The 18,694-nt window shown below is 41.6% G+C and overlaps 1 long non-coding RNA gene across 1 annotated transcript in view; it reads right to left on the bottom strand.

The window, feature by feature from the left end:
• LOC116216294 (uncharacterized) overlaps positions 1 to 18,412 on the bottom strand; it is a 32,232-nt gene extending 13,820 nt beyond the window's left edge. The window contains exons 1-3 of the long non-coding RNA XR_014881857.1: positions 18,327 to 18,412; positions 5,523 to 5,603; positions 2,691 to 2,854 (exon numbers count right to left, since the gene is read on the bottom strand). This is a non-coding gene — a long non-coding RNA (uncharacterized LOC116216294). The remainder of the gene's footprint in view (positions 1 to 2,690; positions 2,855 to 5,522; positions 5,604 to 18,326) is intronic.
• Positions 18,413 to 18,694: the final 282 nt, after the last annotated feature.

Raw genomic sequence — 18,694 nt, 5'->3', positions numbered from 1 at the left:
CACATGGTATCACAGGGCAGTTTTCACCATTGCTAAGTTGTGTCCCAGATCTCATGCTGTCAGCACTGCCTTCGTCTAGCACTGTGGAACATCTTGTGTGAAATTAGTACACACCTCTGACCACAAACTAAAGGGCTAACAGTTAGTCATGTAACTAACTAGGCAACCAGATAGGTCTATCTTTATTTCTTGAAAATCACTTTCCAGGAATCCCTTGGCTAGCTTTCTCTTTAGGACTAATTCATTGAGAAATATCTTGTCTTTCTTCTGCCAAGGTTCCCATGTAAGTCATAGCTTAATTGGATACTTAGTTATTTTCTTTGTAATTAAAGAACCCATAGCATGTTTTCACTGGGTGGCAGACAATATCAGTGCTCTACCTGGTATCCTCTTGCCTAGTAGGCACTGGTGATGATACTTCAGGCTGTGAGTGAGCTGAGGCTTTTTGCACAACATATGCTTCCTCTGTTCATAGTATTACTGCAGCCTCTACACTTTCCTAAATCTTGCAAAGCTCTAGTTAACCATTGTGTGTAGGCAATTCCTATATAACTACATACTTATATAAGTAGGCAGAGATCTTCAGAGAACCCTAAATAACCAGTAATACTTAGGTAAAGCACTCAGGGATGCGGACACCTCTTTTGAAGACAAAACTTTATCACTCCTTTAGTCTCAATAAGCTGTTTGAGGGAATGGGTTATGCTTTACCATGAGATAAAATGATGATCTACCCTATATTATGTAATATTTATGCAAAGGATGTCCCCAGAATCTCTCTTCTTATCTTCTATGAGGTTTCTGCTCATAACCCAAAAGACCACAAGAATAGCACAGCTTCTGGTAGGTGAAGCTGGAGGCTTGCCACTGGCAGAGCGAGAAAAACAAAAAAATGGGACAGACAGACAGCATTAGGGAAAAAAAGATATGTCAAAGCACTCAATAGAGCTTTTGTCATATATCAGGAGCAGAACAATTGTCTTAATCTCAAGGCTGCACCCAGAAACCAAGATGGCACTGGGACAAAATCTTCCATGTCCTGTGCTCTGCAGCAAGAAGATGACTGCAGTAAGAGGAGAGAGTCCTGGGAGGATTTCAAAGGCTTTTTCCCTTTTAGAATGTCAGCAAAATGAAGAAGTGATATTGAGGAAGGAGGGAGGCGGAGATGGGGAAAATGAAATTTCTCTCACTTAAAATAAGACTACACAAATAATTCTTATGAGGCAGTGAAAAGAATTGCACTGAAGAGGCTCATAAAAACACAATGTCTAATTTTTCTAATCTGGGTGTCCTGCAAGCAATGGTCTGCACTGAGACTAATATTCATCCCTGTTCAGAGTACCAGCACAAGAGCCATTTCCACAATAAATGACCTTTAAGCTGAGCTGACATGATGTGTAAGTTCTGTGCCAGCCCTCTGCACTGCAGCAAATTGCACATCAGGAAGGTAACGTTTGCTTTTTGTCTATGAAAAATTGCTCACATCCTCCACCACCACTCCTAGCCATTCCTATCACACATTTGTTTGCAAGTAATTTTGACTAGGAGGCGCAGGAATGAGGCACAGGAGCACCTGGGCTCCTCTCTGCTCCAATCGCATGGAAAATAACAGAAAGAAAGCCTCGGCGAAGGGATGGTGTTGTAGGTCTAAGCCTTTTCAAACAAGCACCCTCTCCTCTGCAGACTGCGGTTGAAGACCACAGAAGCTGCTGTCCTCCCAGCAGCCAAGCAGTTGGGTTGATCATTGCTTCTGCAAAAAGGATTTCTTTGTATCATAGACCAGACTGCCCAGAGCCACATTCAGCCTTGCCTTGAAGTATATCCTTACCTATTAGCAAACCCTACTTGAGTAGTAATGTGCTGAACAGGCTGCCCAGAGAGGTTGTGGATGCCCCGTCCCTGGAAGTGTTCAAGGTCAGGTTGGATGGGGCCCTGGGCAGCCTGGTCTTGTATTAGATATTGAGGTTGGTGGCCCTGCCTGTGGCGAGGGGGTCGAAGCTTGATGATCCTTGAGGTCCCTTCCAACCCAAGCCATTCTGTGATTCTATGATGCTATAAAGTCCCTCCAAACACCAACAAGCCTGTCTGAAACAAGCAGCCCTGCCACGTGTGGCAGCAGTCACGCTGAAGTCCCATTCCTTTTTGCTACCTTGGCAATGAAGTCCATATCAGCAAACACAGCTGTGTCTAGAGACAGAGTTGAGCCACTCCTTCAGTCCTCAGAGCTGTACATCCTGACAAACTTACTGTATATGCAATGCATGCTTTCCCTAGGCAGCATGTTAAACACAGCAAAATGAGATCAGGTCCTCAGTAGTTTTGCAAAATTGTTTTTGATCATATGCTGTGTGAGTAATTTACAGAGAAAAGCATAGGAAAGAATTGAGCAGATGTTGTCCCACTGACCGTGCAGGCATGGAAAGAAAAGAGGTGGTAGGAGCAGCTTGGAAGAGGGCTGACTGCATCCTGCATAGTCTGCCCTCCCATACACCTCACAGAGCCTCCTTCATTTGACTGCAATATTTCCCAGCAGGTTTGATGCAAATATGATATGATAAGCAAGGGAGCAAGAGGGAAGCTGGGGAAATAAACATGTTTAGCAGCTTGTGCTTTGGCTGCGTTCTTTGTGCTACTTATTAACTAACAAGACATAGAAATATGGCGCTGCTTGAACAGTATCAACTACTCACGTTGAGTGATAATCAGGCATGAGTCCAGCAAGTTGAGCGCTTTTCTGCTTGTATCATTTCCTATCTTTTTGCATCTCTTTGAACTGATGCTATTACACTTTTCTCTTGCCTCTGCACTTGTCCCTGCCTGGAGCAGACAGCAGTTGTGGAGTCGCGAGTAATGTCTGAAATAGAAAAATACTGCAATCAAGAAAACCCTATTTAAAAACCAAGGATATCTATTTTTTCCTTTGATTTTTTTGTGTCTTTTTTCCTTCAAAACATCCTTTGTAATCCTGAACATCACTGTGAAATGGATGTTGACAGTTCTCATTTACTTCAGAGAGGACTTCATCAAAGGAAATGTTGCAGTGTTCTTTCCCTCCCCTCTACACACATGCTTCTCTCCCCACTCGCCCAGCACACACAAACACTGTGGTTTTCTTTCCCATTCCCTTTTCTGTTCTGTGTCTGCAAGCACAGACAAGGAGCACAGCTCTTGGATGGGAATGAGTTACGTTCTTCAAACACACACAGCTTGTACAGAGGTCTGGGGGACTCGGATTGGGTTCTGTTTCTTAGAGTAAGGAAGAAACTGAAAGGTGAGACAATTTGTTTGAGAAAATCAGAAGGCACAGATGGAGAAGCCTGAAAACATCCATGTCCTGACTGGGGGTGAACTTTTGCAGCCAAAGAACTCACCCTTCATAAGAGACAGATTTAGATAGCTTGAGATGGTCTGCTGTGAAGGAGAAAGGTAGTGAGCGATGCTAGCAATTCTAAGAACAGATCATCACATTACTTACGTGACATCAGATGGCATTTATCAGTTAACAAGAACAATAGCACATCAAAGACCTGTTGCGTTTAAAGCCCTCCCAGGAAAGAAAACAAACATAAAACACTGCTAGGCAGTCTCTGATAATAAAGTCAGGCTGGATAGGCAGTGATAGACACCTCCCTCAGTGCTCCATGCCCCACAAAGCACCTGCATGCCCTGACTGTCCCTGCTGCCTCCTGCAGCTGTCAGCAAGGCTTGGTGGGCAGGAGGAAGGGTGGCCTTGTGCAAGACACCTGTCACACCCAGCACCAGTGTTTTGTGACCACCTGCTATTTTTGTATTTGTAAGCCTTCATTGTGGTTTCCTGGCTATTCCCTTAATTGCATTAATTTATATTTGCATAGAAAAACCAATCTCAACTCATCTGTATCAATAATTCAGAAGCTTTCCTTTCCTCTTCAAATAGTAAGCAGATGTCCTGGATTCCTACTGTATCCAGTGCTTAGAATATGAATGTGGTGGCATCAGTTACTGCTGCAGTTCAGTAGCAGTTTCTGTTATACATTTCAGCATTATTTATAACTTGATCGCTATGCTTTCTAGACTCAGCCCATACATCTTCCAAGGAATGGACACCACATTCACTTCTTGGAGAGGCTCCGAAAGCAGCAGTAAGTATTCCCTTCTCCCACCCAACAAACTTTCTTCTGGACAGCTTGGTTAACCCTTTCTGTAGCTATGACAAAGCTGAAGGAACTGTTTCCCTCTTCCTCTGCACCAGGAGCACTCACTCACCAGTATACCTCCTGAACATCCCTGAGCAGGCTCAGGCCACCTCATCTCAGAGGAATTCATTGCAATGTGCATTCATGGCAGTCATTTTACACTAGCAAAACAATACAAATACTAATGAATTCTGGGCTTGTTTTGAGGCAAAAAAAATAGTTTTTCCTGTTGGAGGCTCAGAGAAGCCTGTGCAACAGGAACTGGCTGCAGTATGAGTGCCTGAAAACTTTCAAAACCAGACTTTTTGCCAGTGGGAATACAACAAAGCTTGTGGCCAGGACAGCTGGAGTACAAGTGATGGGCATGCCCCAAGGCTGCATCAGGCTTTTGAGACAATCTCTGCATGAACAGCAGAGGTGAACAATCCTACTATGGGGATCCCTGAAGAGGTGAAGCAGTAGTACTCCAAAGGGCATATCTGCATTCCTGGAATCATCAAGGTGCATGGGCAGCCCACCTGTGTCTTCACCTATGGGAAACTTGCCAGTGACAGCAATCAAAGTGTTTAAAGTTGCCGAGCATCAGGGGAAATTCTGCCTTGTGAGCCCTGCCTGTTGCCCAGAGGAAAAAAGAGATTTCCAGCCCACGTCTCACGCGCTCATACCAACATGGAAAGGACCCCCCTCCTCCTTCATCCTTCCAGCAAAGTCCAAAACTCCCCAAAGAAGTGGACACAGGGTGCAAGGGATAAAGCTCCTTTCTGATGCAGTTTTCAGCCCAGAAGAGCCATAAATGGAGGCGGTTTCACCTGGATCAGCCCCAAGGAAGCAGGCATACTGCCTTAGGCACAGTGCTGCCTTTGGCTCCTTCCCCAGCCCAAGGTCATCCCCGTGGTTAGCCCTCCTCCCTGGAGCTGCTCTGACTGAAAAATGAGTGCCTCCAAGAATGGTATGGCAGAACACTCCCACACACAGCTGCAGAGGGAGATATTTAACAGCACGGATGTTATTGAAGTGCAGACTGTAGAGCCCCTTCTCTTCCTGCAGTATAAAAAGCAGCATTACATCATGCCTGTGCTGAGAAACACTCCTCCTTTAAGGACAGCATAGAGAGGTTATCTCAGAAAACACGACAAAAATGCAGGCAGGTGGACACAGACAAGGCCAGATCCTTCCACTCCTGTGTTGGTGACCTTGCTTGTGTTGTTCTTCTTCTCCCTGCCTGTGGGACATAACACCCTGGGGAGAGGAGAGGATGGGGGTTTGTGGTTCCCCATTTCTTCTGCTGCCCATGAAACAATGACAGAAACACCCATAAGAGTTCAGCATGATGGAAATGTATCTCACCTGAGATGTTAAAGCCCTAAGGTGCCAAATGTCTCCTGGGAGCTAAGAAGAGCCAAAGACCACGAGGTATGTCAGCAGCATCTGAAAGGCACACAGAAAACAGGAACTATAATCAGTCCAGGCCAGATCACCAACCACAACCAAGGTAGTAGTTTCTCCCATACTATGTGAAAGATCCTCAGATTTCATTTCTGCTCTCTGTGCTGATGATGCTGACAAGAGTTAGGATACATTTAATACCAGGTGAAAAGTTTAAGACAATGCTGCACACGAGTGAACCCTTACAGGAGTCTGGCAGAGAAGATTTGCTTGCAGCAAAAAGGCAGACATTCATCTTGATATCTTTCCTATCACCTACTGCTGCTCTCTTTGTCACTTTGTTGCTCTCTCTCCTTCTTCCCAAATAAGTATTTCACTTAGGGAAAAAAAAAAATAGAAAAATAAATTTGTTTCCAGCCCTATAATAGATGCACTTCTTTTACTTCAGGATTGATCTCTTTGTGTGTTGCTAAAAATTTACAGTCTACTTCCAGTATTTTTGTCACACATTTCCACGTTTTTCCATTTATGGGACAAATTATATCAATAAAAATCCAATTTGCTCTGCTGTATTTAGGGAACAACTCCTGTATGAGAGCTGATTCTCTGAGGTTCTCAGTTTCTCCTACAAAATGCTCTACAGCTTAACATCCTTCTTGGGAAGAACATCCTCAGAGTTGCCTTGGGGAGGATCAAGAATAAAGCATTTTCCATATAGCTTTGGCCAAAAATTGATGTCCCATTAAATGCAGGGAGTTTAGAAGGGTAGCAGTAGCGGTGCTCAATGAAGATCTACTTTTGATTTACTTAAAGATATCAGATACTGTCTGGTGATTATATTGAACAAATAACTTTTAATTTCGAAAAAATAATAAAGGCAAAACATCTCTAAATCATTAGCTGTAGCACTGTTATCTAATAAAATATCCAAAATTTAGGTGTCATACATTAGCCTAGAATATTCATTTCTGTTTATGAATTATAATGGTAAAAAGAGATGCTTTGAAAAAAAAAATTGAGAATGGTCTGAAAATTAAAATAATAGCAAAACCTTCACAAAATAAACCCACAAATTCTGTTTCTTGAGCTGTTATTGGAAAGGTTACCATATTTGTGTGAAATCACACGGATGAGACGTATGCAAGCATCCTGCTCAGCATGAGCCCCAAACACCCACCACAGTGCTAGATTAACTGCAATAACGTGTTCCAAAAGGCAGATACACTGCAAAGCAAACTGCACAATTCTTTAGTGCGCTTTGACATCCAGAAGGCGAAGGTACCATTGAGCATTCCAAATATACCAAGCCTACAACAATGAATCACAAGGCTGCAAGAAAAAAATATGAACAGGTTGCCAGCCACAGTCAGATATTACCACAGAAGGGAATAGTCAGTCTCCGAGGAAGAATGGGCTCCGTATGGGCCGGCTGCCTCCTAGAGAGCTGGAGTTATTTCTAGAAAAAGCAGATTGTAAGCAGGAGCTTTGCCCTGGAAAGTACCTATTTCTCTGAAGTAGAGTTATTGAGCACGCATGAGGAATGAACTTATTTTTTTTTTTGTACAACAGAGAAATGCAAAACAAAACGAATGTAGTTCTCTACCTTTCCCACAGTAGATCAGAGACTCATTCCAATAGGACTGCCTCAGTTTCATGAAATAATGAACAAAGGAAAATCTGCACAATAAAGCGTGCTTTTTTTCATATGCTCCTAGCATATATGCTTTACTCTTTAACACTTTCTTCCTTTGACATTTATTTTGTAAAAGTAATAAAGTCTTGAAAATAAAGGACATCCTACCTCATGTCTTCTTCACTGAAGCTTTCATGATAGATGTGATTTATCAGCTGAATATACGGAGGATAACGCTAGCAACGTGGTCAGAGCACGGGGTCAAGCCCAACTCCAAAACAGAACAAAACTACACAACCCATTGCCTAAATCTTGGTATAGATCCAGGTAAAACAATCCAGTTCTCCATTGGTTATGGACATGGCACTTCTCAGGCTGACAGAGGACTGTACTCCCCTCAGGGATAGCTCACAGCTCCCCAGCTGTTCTACTGCCTCAAGAATGAGAATAAAATCACTAAAAGTGGCACACTGCAGTGAGAGCCAGCCAGCTCCTGCCAGCACTGACCCCCCTGACTAATCTGAGCCCGATCGATTTGGAAAAATCTTGTTCTTCTCTATCATCTGCTTGGTTGGAGGTATAAAGGAAAAATCTGACTTGTTTCTGTGTTTTAAATATTGTCACACATCAAATGACTGCTTTTATTTTAGAACCTGAACTTGCCAATCTGTCCTTATTGAAACAGGTGCATGTGGCTCTCAGGTTGCATCAGCTAATTGTCCCTCTCATTAATCTCATGTCCATTCCTAAAGGCAAGTTGAGGAATTCTGGTTTACAGATCTAAGTAGTGTTTTACATTTAGCTCATTGGCAAATAACCACCAGGAAATAAAGAATCTGATACACAAAAAATACGTGGTGGGGACCAGCACTGAGATTATTTCTCCTATTCCAGACAAATGGAGATCCAGAATACTCACCATGTGACTCCTACTAATGATCACAAAACAAATCAGTGAGGTTTTGTGTTTTCCAGGGGCAGCTAAATTATTTGCCATTTGTGCTGAAGGTTTCCAGTGCCTAATAGATCTCAAAGCAAACCCTGCTGGAGCCAGTCAGGAACTGGCAGCCAGGTGAGTTTTGCATGACTTTTAAGTTTGATGGAAAATATTTCTCGCTGCTGGTAGAAGGGAGTTACTGAATTTAATTACTTCAAGCCACAGTCATACAATTAAATACATAAATAAATAAATAAAAAGCAGAAATAATTCATCTTTGCTTCACAACAGAGAGAGGAAAAAAAAAACAAAACACACAATCTCAAACTAAGGCCAAAGTGTGGTAAAAGGATCTTGCATTTCAGGAATGAATAATAAATTCAAACATTGAGTTCACTTTTGTTCTTCAAAACCATATTTTTTCAGCATACTTATCGTCAGCACTTTTTTTCCTCTGCTCAGCTTGCTGCTAATTACCATTGGTGAGAAATTTCTGGAGCCACAAAAAAGGAAGGTTTAAAAAAAAAATAAAAAAACGCTGTCATCACTGTTATAAGTGCACAGCACAAATCACTAATATTTCCAATGGTCTCATAAGAGAAAGAGGCATTAGTTCTGTCTCACAGATGGTAAACATGGGCACAGATCCTTGAAATCACTTGATGCAGTCATGGAGAACACCTGAGGCTCTGCTCACCTTATCAAGTAGCACAGCTTTCTCAAAGAGTGAGTCTTCAAGTAGAGAAGACTATGTGAAGACCAGAGGTCTACAATATTTTGTGTGGTTTACAATACCCATGCAGGTAGCCCTTCCTATTTATTTACTTCAAATCTGGATACGTAGAATCATAGAATGGCTTGGGTTGGAAGGGACCTCAAGGATTATCAAGCTCCAACCCCGCCTGCAGTAAGGGCCAACAACTTCCATATCTAATACTAGGCCAGGGTGCCTGGGACCCCATCCAATGGAGATCCATAGAGACACACCCAGCAGACAGAGTGAATTATGTGCACATCTTTAGCGTGCTCCAAAAAGTTCATGGGGTCCAAGCCTACTCCATGAGGGGAATAAAAACTCCAGTGAAGAGGAATGATAAGAAAATTGATATCAAAACATATTCCGGCTGTGCTCTAAAATGCTAATGCAGACTACACTGCATGTACTGAGATAAACCAGGCTAATTCTGGTCCCATTTACATCATCTTTTCACTTCAAACCAGAAAAAGGTGCACTGTGAGATGATTTGAGTGTTTCAGAAGTATAGCCAAGCCAGAAGTAGTCACTATAGCACTCAGTCAACTGTTACTACTGATTGCCTGAAGACGGGGATTGTCCAAGTTCCATTCTTCATTCTTCTTCTGTACTTTTCTTCATGCCATAACCATTATCAGGACTATTTATAAATGGAAATGAAAGCTGCACACCAAGGAAAAAAAGAATATCTTTTTCTTTTGATGGTATGTTGCTTGAAAATGCGGGAACTTTTTTTCAGCTAAAACCTCACTTCTTGTAATACTGGAAATGTCCTCAGTTGTCCTTAGAGTCCTACCTTCCCTTATGGAAGCATTTACTACCATGTGCTACTGGGGGCAAAGGAAGCAGATGCTGAGACAGCAGTTATGACCTTGACACTATGGTCAGTGGCAAGGTCAAGTAAAACCCAAGATCCAAACAGTACTCAGCTCTCTCCAAAATGACAACAGATCTGTGATGAAGCGTGGGTTTTAGAAATCTAGTTACATCTGTACTTATATTTTTCTTTCACGAATAAATGGCATTTTCCTTCTAAAAGAAACTTGCACAATTTAAAGACAAAGTCAATGAGGAGTACCAACTATGGCTAATATCACAGTGTTATGATGACTGTGCAAAGGAGGCCCTCTTTTCTTTCTATTCCTCCCTGACTCTGCCAGTATCATAGGATCACCCAAGTGCTTTGTGCACATGCATTATTCAAGACATGCACTTTTTAATGAGAAATTTTACACAGAGAAAGCAGGGACTGGTAAGATATACAATGTAAACAATACGTAGAGAAGTTATCAGTATGTACATGGTGGTAATATTAGGCAATAAAGGTGCTACCACAATTGATTGATATGCCTTAATAATGCCTTTCAGTTTTCCTAAGGGAGGAAGAACAAAATGGAACTGAGACTTCCCCGTGTTAAGGATGGTATTTTGTAAGTTTGTATTTCTTTACAGTCACTTTCTAGGAAAGGACTTTGCAACGAGTTAATCTTCTCTTAAAGAACCCTTCCAGTGTGCTTCCCTTTACAAAATGGCATTAGCTGTTATTAAAATACATATTTATTCACGTGGAATTGAAAATATTCTTATTTCATTAGGCTTCTACAAGTATATGGTAATGGTAAATGTATCGGGTCACTGCACTATCTGCATCATATTTATCTCCTCTTAGATTCTGTTTGCAAGCTAGGAATAGATTAGAGCAAAATATATTTTAATACAACGTAAAACACAAAGCACTTCAAAATAAAATCATTCTTTTCCATCTGGTTGCTTTATGAGTTTTGCCTCGGGGTTTGATTTCATAAAAGCCAGACAGGAGTTCTGCAGCTTGTGCCATCCAGAGACTTTAAATGTGGGGATGGAGATTGTAAAGGTGGTTTGAGATTTCCAAGCTGAATGTTTGTGTTCATAAGAAAGAACCACTTGCCCATAAAGGCAAAGCTAAATTTGTTCAGAATCTGTACAGGAGGAAGAAAAAAGTAATGCGATTCTATCAGCATAAACAGCAATATAATGAGCTGCTTTATGGAAGAGCCCAGTCCTTCAATGTACAGACACCCCCAACCACCCTTAGACCCAAGCCTTCCTGCAGTGTCCTGAGCTTTCTCACCTCTTTGGCCTGAACCTACTGCTTGTTTAACCCACTATGACTTCTCTGACTTTCAATACTTCAAAGTCCATAGAAGGCAACACGTCGGATCAGCCAAAAAACGTCACTCAATACCATCTGCAGCTAAGTTTCCTGCAAAGGAAGTGACCCCAACAGAAGCCTATATAAGATGCCTCCATGAGTGATTATTGTTTTTACTTTTTAAATGCATTAATGTATTTATGTCCATTTTGAATCTCTTTCCAATCTCTGTTCTTACTCCTTTTTTCATGCTGTGTTACAAGGCTGGCTATTTCCAAAATGTAAGTAGACATATACAGTTAATAGCTCACTTCTCAGTATTGCATAAACAAGACACATAACATGGCAGATCTGAACCTTATTGTGCTGGAAGCTACATGCCAGTTAATGAGACACATTGTGCTTCATCCCTTGGTCATTTGTTACGCACTCCCGGCAGTCTTCCCTCCAACATTACTGACCACTCCACCACTTTCCCCACTATCATAAGCTTTACAGAATTGTATTTATTTCCATTCATTATAGCAAAGAACAATTGCTAAATATCACCAAATTGGTAGTTGCTAAACTTCTAAACCAGTGCTGAATACAATACTGAATGCAACAAGCATACCCTCTATTGAATCACAATTTTCCATTCACAGTTGCATTCTGTAATTTAGCAGCTTAATTGCTATACAAAGCACCTAGAAGGGCCCACCATGGTATTTGCAGACTGCTAATCTTTTCATCAAGATGGCGGATTTCAATTGTTTTGCAGAAATCAAAATATATGACGTTGACATTATTAAACAGAGCAAAGTGATGTTTCATAAATCTACAGCAACGCTTTGGTTATTATTTTAATTCCTTACCTATGGATCCTTCCTTTTACGTGATTTATCCTCCAGAGAGCCAGGAGATTAATTGGTCTATAATTTGCTGGGTCATTCAATTTACCCTATCAAATAGTGGCACAATATTAGCTCTGGCATTCCTCGGCCCTAGTGCTCTAACACTTGTTAGAAATCAGTGCAAGCAGGTCATACATCTCCTCAGGCAATCCTTTCCATACTTCTGGATGCAGGCGCCAGAGTCCCGAGATTTAAAAGTGCTTAACTTCAATAGTTATTTAACATCCTCCCTAATTAAGAACAGAAGACAAAGTGTTTGTTACCATGCTGAGACACAAAGCCATCATTCTGCTTATTTTTGACCATAGGAAAAAACCATCATTGACCAGTCCTGAGGCAAAACTTCAGGGGATAGGTGCTATTTTTATTAGACTGACAGCACTGATCACAGAGATAGTAGGTCTAATAAAGGATTTTATCACTCTCTGAGAAGTTTGCCTTACCTAAATCTTTAAGTTACCAACAGTGCCGTTATGGAAGGAATTCTACTTTTTTTAGTGTAGAGACTGATCATTTTGTAATTCTTGACTGTGACCTTCCATGTGTCAAGGCTAAGGTCTTATCTGTTCCTCATACATTTGAGGAGTTACAGAATTGGAGGGGTCCAACCTCCTGCTGAAATGGACACTCTCCCATTGGTTGCACAGGTAGGCATCCACCCAGGCCTTGAATATCTCCATAGGAGAATCCATAAGCTCCCTAGGCAACCCTGTTCTAGTGCTCCATCACCCTTACTGTAAAAAAAGTTCTTCTGCATGTTTGCATGGAACTTTCTATATTCAGATTTCAGGCCATTACTCCTTGTCCTATTGCTACACGCCACTGAGCAGAGCCTGACCTCATCCATTTACCTCCTACCTCCTTTTAGATATCTATAAACATTTATCAGATCCCCCTTCAGTTTTCTCCCCAGCCTGAACAGACCCAGGTTACTCAGCCTTTCCTCATCCAGGAGATGCTCCAGGCACTTAATCATCCTTGTGGTCCTCCCTGGACTTCTACTAAAACAGGGAGGTTTACACTGTTCAGCATTGTCTTCAGCCTCTTTTATCTATTTTCCAAATTTTAAGAGCGTCACATTCCCGTTTACTTTCTGTTAACATGAATGTGCAAACATATCCAGTTTCTCATATAATTGCTGATCCCACTTCTAATCTGCAGCTGTCTGTAGCTTGTATTTCCCTTATTACCAAATTTCAGGGGCTTGAAATTTAATAAACCTCTCTTGAAGAGTTTTCTATTATCATCTGTACTCTGATGTTTCAATTTTTCTCATTATCAGCTGGGCTTTTGAGAATTATCCCTTTTTACAGCAGAGAGAAAGTAAGAGAGATTGCTGAGCACGTCTGTCTTCCAGTTAGGATCAGCAAATGCAGTTGGGGTTTAGCACTCACATTTCATCAGTGCTATTTACTTTCTTGCTCAGCGATCGTTGCCTTATGTAACAGAACAAGACCTAACGCTGTTTTTTCCTAATAATATCTATTTTTTGTTTGTTCTTAGAAAACTACCTAACATTTTTAGAAATTCGAAGGAAAGCAGTTTTAGCAACTGCTTATTCCCTCTACTTATCTCACTTAAATTATAAGGGGACACTGTCGGTAACCTACTGCCTCCCAGTCCTTCTGTATGGAGGTCTGTGAACTTCAGCATGTAAGAGGCTCTTAGATAAATCACTTTAGGGGACAGCATCTTTCTTGCAGAGATCTCTTCCCAGGCTACAGGTACCCAAAATATATACACACTAGCTATTTAATTTAGTTTTCCTGCAGAGGCTATGAGCCGTGATTTGGGCACTCTGGCTATCTTTCTCTTGCGACCAGCTCTCAATAATACTAATGATATCCAATTTCTTTTCACAAATGGGAATGTGTAATTCCTCTTGTTTATGGCCCAAGCTTCTCATGTTCTTAAAAAGACTATTAAAGAATTGCTCTTCTTTAAACCCCTCAGTGCCTTAGCTCTTTGCATGACTGTAACCTTGAGTTTAAGCAACATGACTTGGTGCAACTTACTGTGTTAGTGTCTGTTAATTCACCATCAATTGTATGCTATTTTTAAATCCTTTGGGTCGTTTTAGGAGGTAACTCCCCAGAGATGGGCAAGAGACATAGACCCAAGTCAATTCATGTACCTTCCAGCCTTCCTCTGCTACTTCTGGTGTGCTGACACATGCAGCTCTGCAATGCCAACACGTTAGGGGTGTAAAACACTCCCTCTCTCAGTTAGAAGTGGTGCTGGGGAGAATCACATCCAAAGCTTTTCTTAGATGTGCTTTCCTCCCTTACCTATATCACATAATACTGAAGTCCAGAGGTAACCTCCTCTTCCAAAGAAAGCTCTTCTGTATGTCCATACAGCATAGTGATATATACCTATTACATCAAAGTTATTAACAGCATTGGTTTGGGTGACCACAGGTTGTGCAATCCACTGTGGTAGCATATATAAAATGCCTCCAATTCTACAAGTAATATCATTTCTCTAGGATGTAAAGGATTGCATCCAACTTTCACTCCACTAACACAGGCTATGGGCAACCCACTTTATCATGATTCCAACTTGCAGCACCAACAGAGGCCTGGAACACCAAATATTCATTTTCTAATACAGATACCCTGATGGATAGCTCCACCCTCCCCAAGGCACTGTTAATCCAGGGCTCATACTGAAATATACATGCTTCATGTTAGCTATTTTGCTTTCACTGGTGGGTATTCCTCAGGTAGTTCTGCACAGCCTTGGGATGAGCTGCAGGGGCTAGCTCTGAGCAGCCCTCAGGGATATAGTGTCAACTATTCTCAATTTTGGTCTGCAGAGACAATCTGACAAGTGCAGCTAGACCTGATAACAAAGATCATGCCAGAAAGGTGCCAGATGCAGTGCTGTATCCCCCTCTGTTAGCTTGGCACCCGGCAGGCTATTTAAATTCTTTCTCCTATCCATAGACAAACTGTGGGACACAGCATACTCGCATGAAGACAGCCTCCCAGTCTTCACATGAGCAAGTCCTTGTGAAGTACCACGTGGGCTGAAGAGTCCAGCTCTTCATATGGGGAGAATGGCATCCTGCATGTTTTTGCACAACCACCAAGACAGAGTATTTGCACTTCAAGGTAGCAGCAGGATAAATCCTCCCTTGGCTGTCTAAAGTAAACAAACATTATCTTCAGCGGGAGAGATTTGCAGGTAATCAGTTCAGTGTGAGCTCTCGGTACAGCACTGTGGCCCTGGACAAATGTAATCATTAGGTACATAATTAAAGAGTATGGATGGAAGTAGGGAGCTTAGATTTTCTCTGCACGTGAAACTTATCCACCTGCAATGGAAATACTGTGTCTGTTGCTCAAAAAAACTCTAAAAAGGTAGGAAAAAATTCAACACGTATCCCTGAGAATGATTAGGGAATATGATAACACATTTAAGAACAACTGATTTTAGATGCTTCAGATATCTATCCCATCAAGTTGCAGGAGTTACTCGGTTAGGTTCTAAAAAATTCTACCTGCTCAAAAAGCCTGAGCAGAATTCATGCTCTTATCTAGCAGTCAAATACATCAAAGAGCAGATGGCTAGAACCTGAGGCTGGGAAAAATGAGACTGGAAAACCAGTGCAGTTTTAAACAACATTTATACTTAATCACAGGTAAATTGGATTCTCCATGACAGGAAGACTTTGCAGTAAAGGGATAGGGTTTAGTTTCACTAATGATTCGAAAAAAGTTATCTCAGGGCAGCCCTGTGCCCTTGACTATTGCTATGGGAATCCCACGCTGAAGAAACCCTGCCATGCTCCCCCTCTTATTCACCCCAGGAGGGCGGGCATACTGGGGCACATTGAGGCCAATCCACAAGGCAGTGCACATCTGCAAGAAGATACTAAGATGGCTTCAGGGTCCTGTCCTGCAACATTTAGCTGGTGTGATAGAGCATGCTGCCTGTCCCACCTGCATGCTCTCTCTGCTTATCTGTATGATCAAAGCAAGAGCTCAAGGGACTGGGAAGGTCTAATTCCCATTGCCACAGCTCATTGATTCAAGAGCTAATGCAAACTACAATTGATTGTGCAAGTAATTAATAAGTCAGAGTGATAAGTGCAGTGCTGCAGAGAGGCTGAAGGCAGGTCAAGCTGTGACCCTGCTGGAAGTCTCCAGACAGAGGAAGGAAATCTTCCCCATATGAATCACCTGAGTTTGTGCATCAGAGTCTTTAATTCACAATAATTTAATTCTCTGAGGCATAAACTAGAGATCTACAGCCACTTAAAACCCTCGAGTGAGAGCATCCAGGCATGCTATGAATTTTGCTCACTGTCTTCACAACTACACTTCAATTTCTGCTTCTCATGCAGATGGAGACCTGGAGCCAAATAACTGCTGTTCAAACTTAGCCTCATGCATACTCCCAAGGACAGGTTTGACTCTATGGTGTCTTGATGTTTTGATCAGAAGGTGTGCTTCTAAGCAGCTCTATGTGCAGCTCCCTTCTGCTCAACTGATGGCATCTTTTACCAGTCTTGCTGTGAGAGGGGCATGTTCCCCAAAATACTGTTTCTGAGAGTTGATGTAAAGTGCTTGAAGGTCTCATTTGGACCTAGCACTGCCTTATGGAAGGAATTTTGTAGTTGCTGTAGGTGCATAGCAGTGTTCTAGCTGGACTAAGAACTCCAGTTCCTTGCAGCTGAGTAGTGTATAAACATTGAATGCACAGGGTTTTAAAAATTGAGTGTCTTCAACGAGGTCATAAGTACTTATATTATTTCTCCATAATACTAAAAACTAGCATGCAGATTAAGGCAGCGAGGTTCAGAAATATATTTTAATCATTATGTGAGAATTGCAGTAGTAGATTCACACACCTAAACCCAAGCTGGGTTTTAAGAATAGCGTGCCTTTTGTCTTTTATTCAAAGCCAATTAATATTTATACTTTATAGAAAGCTACAACTAAGCTTTAAGATCAATGAAATCTTTCTGATTTAGATCTGTAACTGCTTAAATTACCTTTGTCCTGTCCCACAGCACTGCTGCTTTTAAGTGCTGTTTTTAAGTGCTGTAAGAACAGCACTTCTCTATGCATTCAGTTATAGGGTGATGATAATGACACTTTTTATTCCAGTAGAATTTCATCGAGCTAATAAATATTACTATGCATTTACATCTAGTTCAGATATTTCAGCTGAATATTCAGCTATTTACTTTCAAGAAAAATCGTTTCTTCTCCATGCAGAAATTATCACAGCTCAAGAGAGCCTGATCTCCACCAGTCAGGAATTTACTCTCATCTGAGTAAATCAGCTCCTGCACTAATTTAATTAGAACTTCTGTCTGTTCTAATCTGATCCTTTATAGAAGAGAAGAAGTGGAAGTGAACCAGGGATATCGCATTAGAAATTTTAGCTACATCTAGAATGCAATCAGTGGGCTGTGTTAGACAACTATGGCCAGACTCTGCTGAGGCTTTCTATAGAAAGTAGTTGATGGCCTCCAAGAAGAGGCAAAATGATTTGACCCACTCTCCCTGCAGCAGTGAACGTAGGTAAACCCACCAGTGTTGCTGGCCCATCATCTCCAGCCTCTTCAATAGCAAACCTGCAGCCCCAACTGGACAGCCAGAGATAGGATCTGTACCTCATCCACGCTTCTGCAGCTTGCACCCCTAGCAATGATTTGCCATGCAGCAAAGGGCATGTTGCTCACCTCCCCATAGCTGAGGACCTGCTGTCTGACATTTCCAAAGGGGTTCCCTGCACTGGTGCAGCAGCTGCCAAGCACAAGCCAGCGCAGCATAGGCTCACCCTGCCCCTTCCACACGATAACCCATTTATCTCACCCTGCTGTTAATAAGCCTTCACAGCTCAAAAAGCAGGCATCTTTGGAAACAACAGCTTAGACTTTGTCCTGATTTCACTCCAGCTCCCTGCTGACAGATAGTGCAAGCAAGCTCTTATATCTTGTCTCACTTTTCTGATTAAAAGTATTATCTTTATGTGAGGCTAGAATTTAAGGCATCAGATTGGACTCCAGCTGTAGGTAAGTGACAGTGTTTGCTAGATAAGTATCCTGAATGCTTTGCCGAGGGTTTGGTCTTCTGAAACAAACTGTAATGATACCATAAATAAAAAGTGGCACGCAGAAGGGCTCAAACTGACTTTCAGCTTTAGCACAGTGATAAAAAGGCACTGCCTTTCACCTAGAATACAAGAAACCTTCCTGCACAGGGTTATCCAGAAAATAATCCTATAAACATGCACAATTAAAAGGGGGAATAAAAAAAGCAAAGGGCTGTGCAACAACAGTTTTCCCAGGTAAAGCACAGATAAAAATGCACATGCAAAGTACCCTGTCACAATAAAACACAGGAGCTCATTGATCACTTTAAACCATAATCCTCAAGCAAATACAAATCTTCTTCTTACCTCTAAAAATAGAGCTGGATCTTTAACCACATTGGAGGAGTAGATAATAATCATCAAGAACCCACAGAGACTCAGCTACCAGCATGAAGATTTTCCTCTATTTGAGAAAGAGCACAGATTTAGCTTTCCAAACATAAATGGGAGACAGCATAAGGGAAATCAGCGTCTGCTGAGGGGAATATTTTTTTCTAGGTAGGATAATGATAGTTCTCTCAGGCTCTGTCATATACATAATTGGTTCTCTTTTTTCATTAATGAATCTCTATCTCTGGCTCACTGAACTAGACCACACGAATAAAGGTGATCCAACAAAAAAAATAATACACTTTACATTAAAAATCATTCATCTGTATGGAAGTACAGGAGAA

The sequence above is a fragment of the Meleagris gallopavo genome, chromosome 2, assembly GCF_905368555.1.
Source record: "Meleagris gallopavo chromosome 2, MGAL_WU_HG_1.1, whole genome shotgun sequence".
Lineage (NCBI taxonomy): Eukaryota > Metazoa > Chordata > Aves > Galliformes > Phasianidae > Meleagris > Meleagris gallopavo.
Note: the sequence above shows the minus strand (reverse complement) of the source record. Positions and strands in the feature narration are given on the sequence as shown.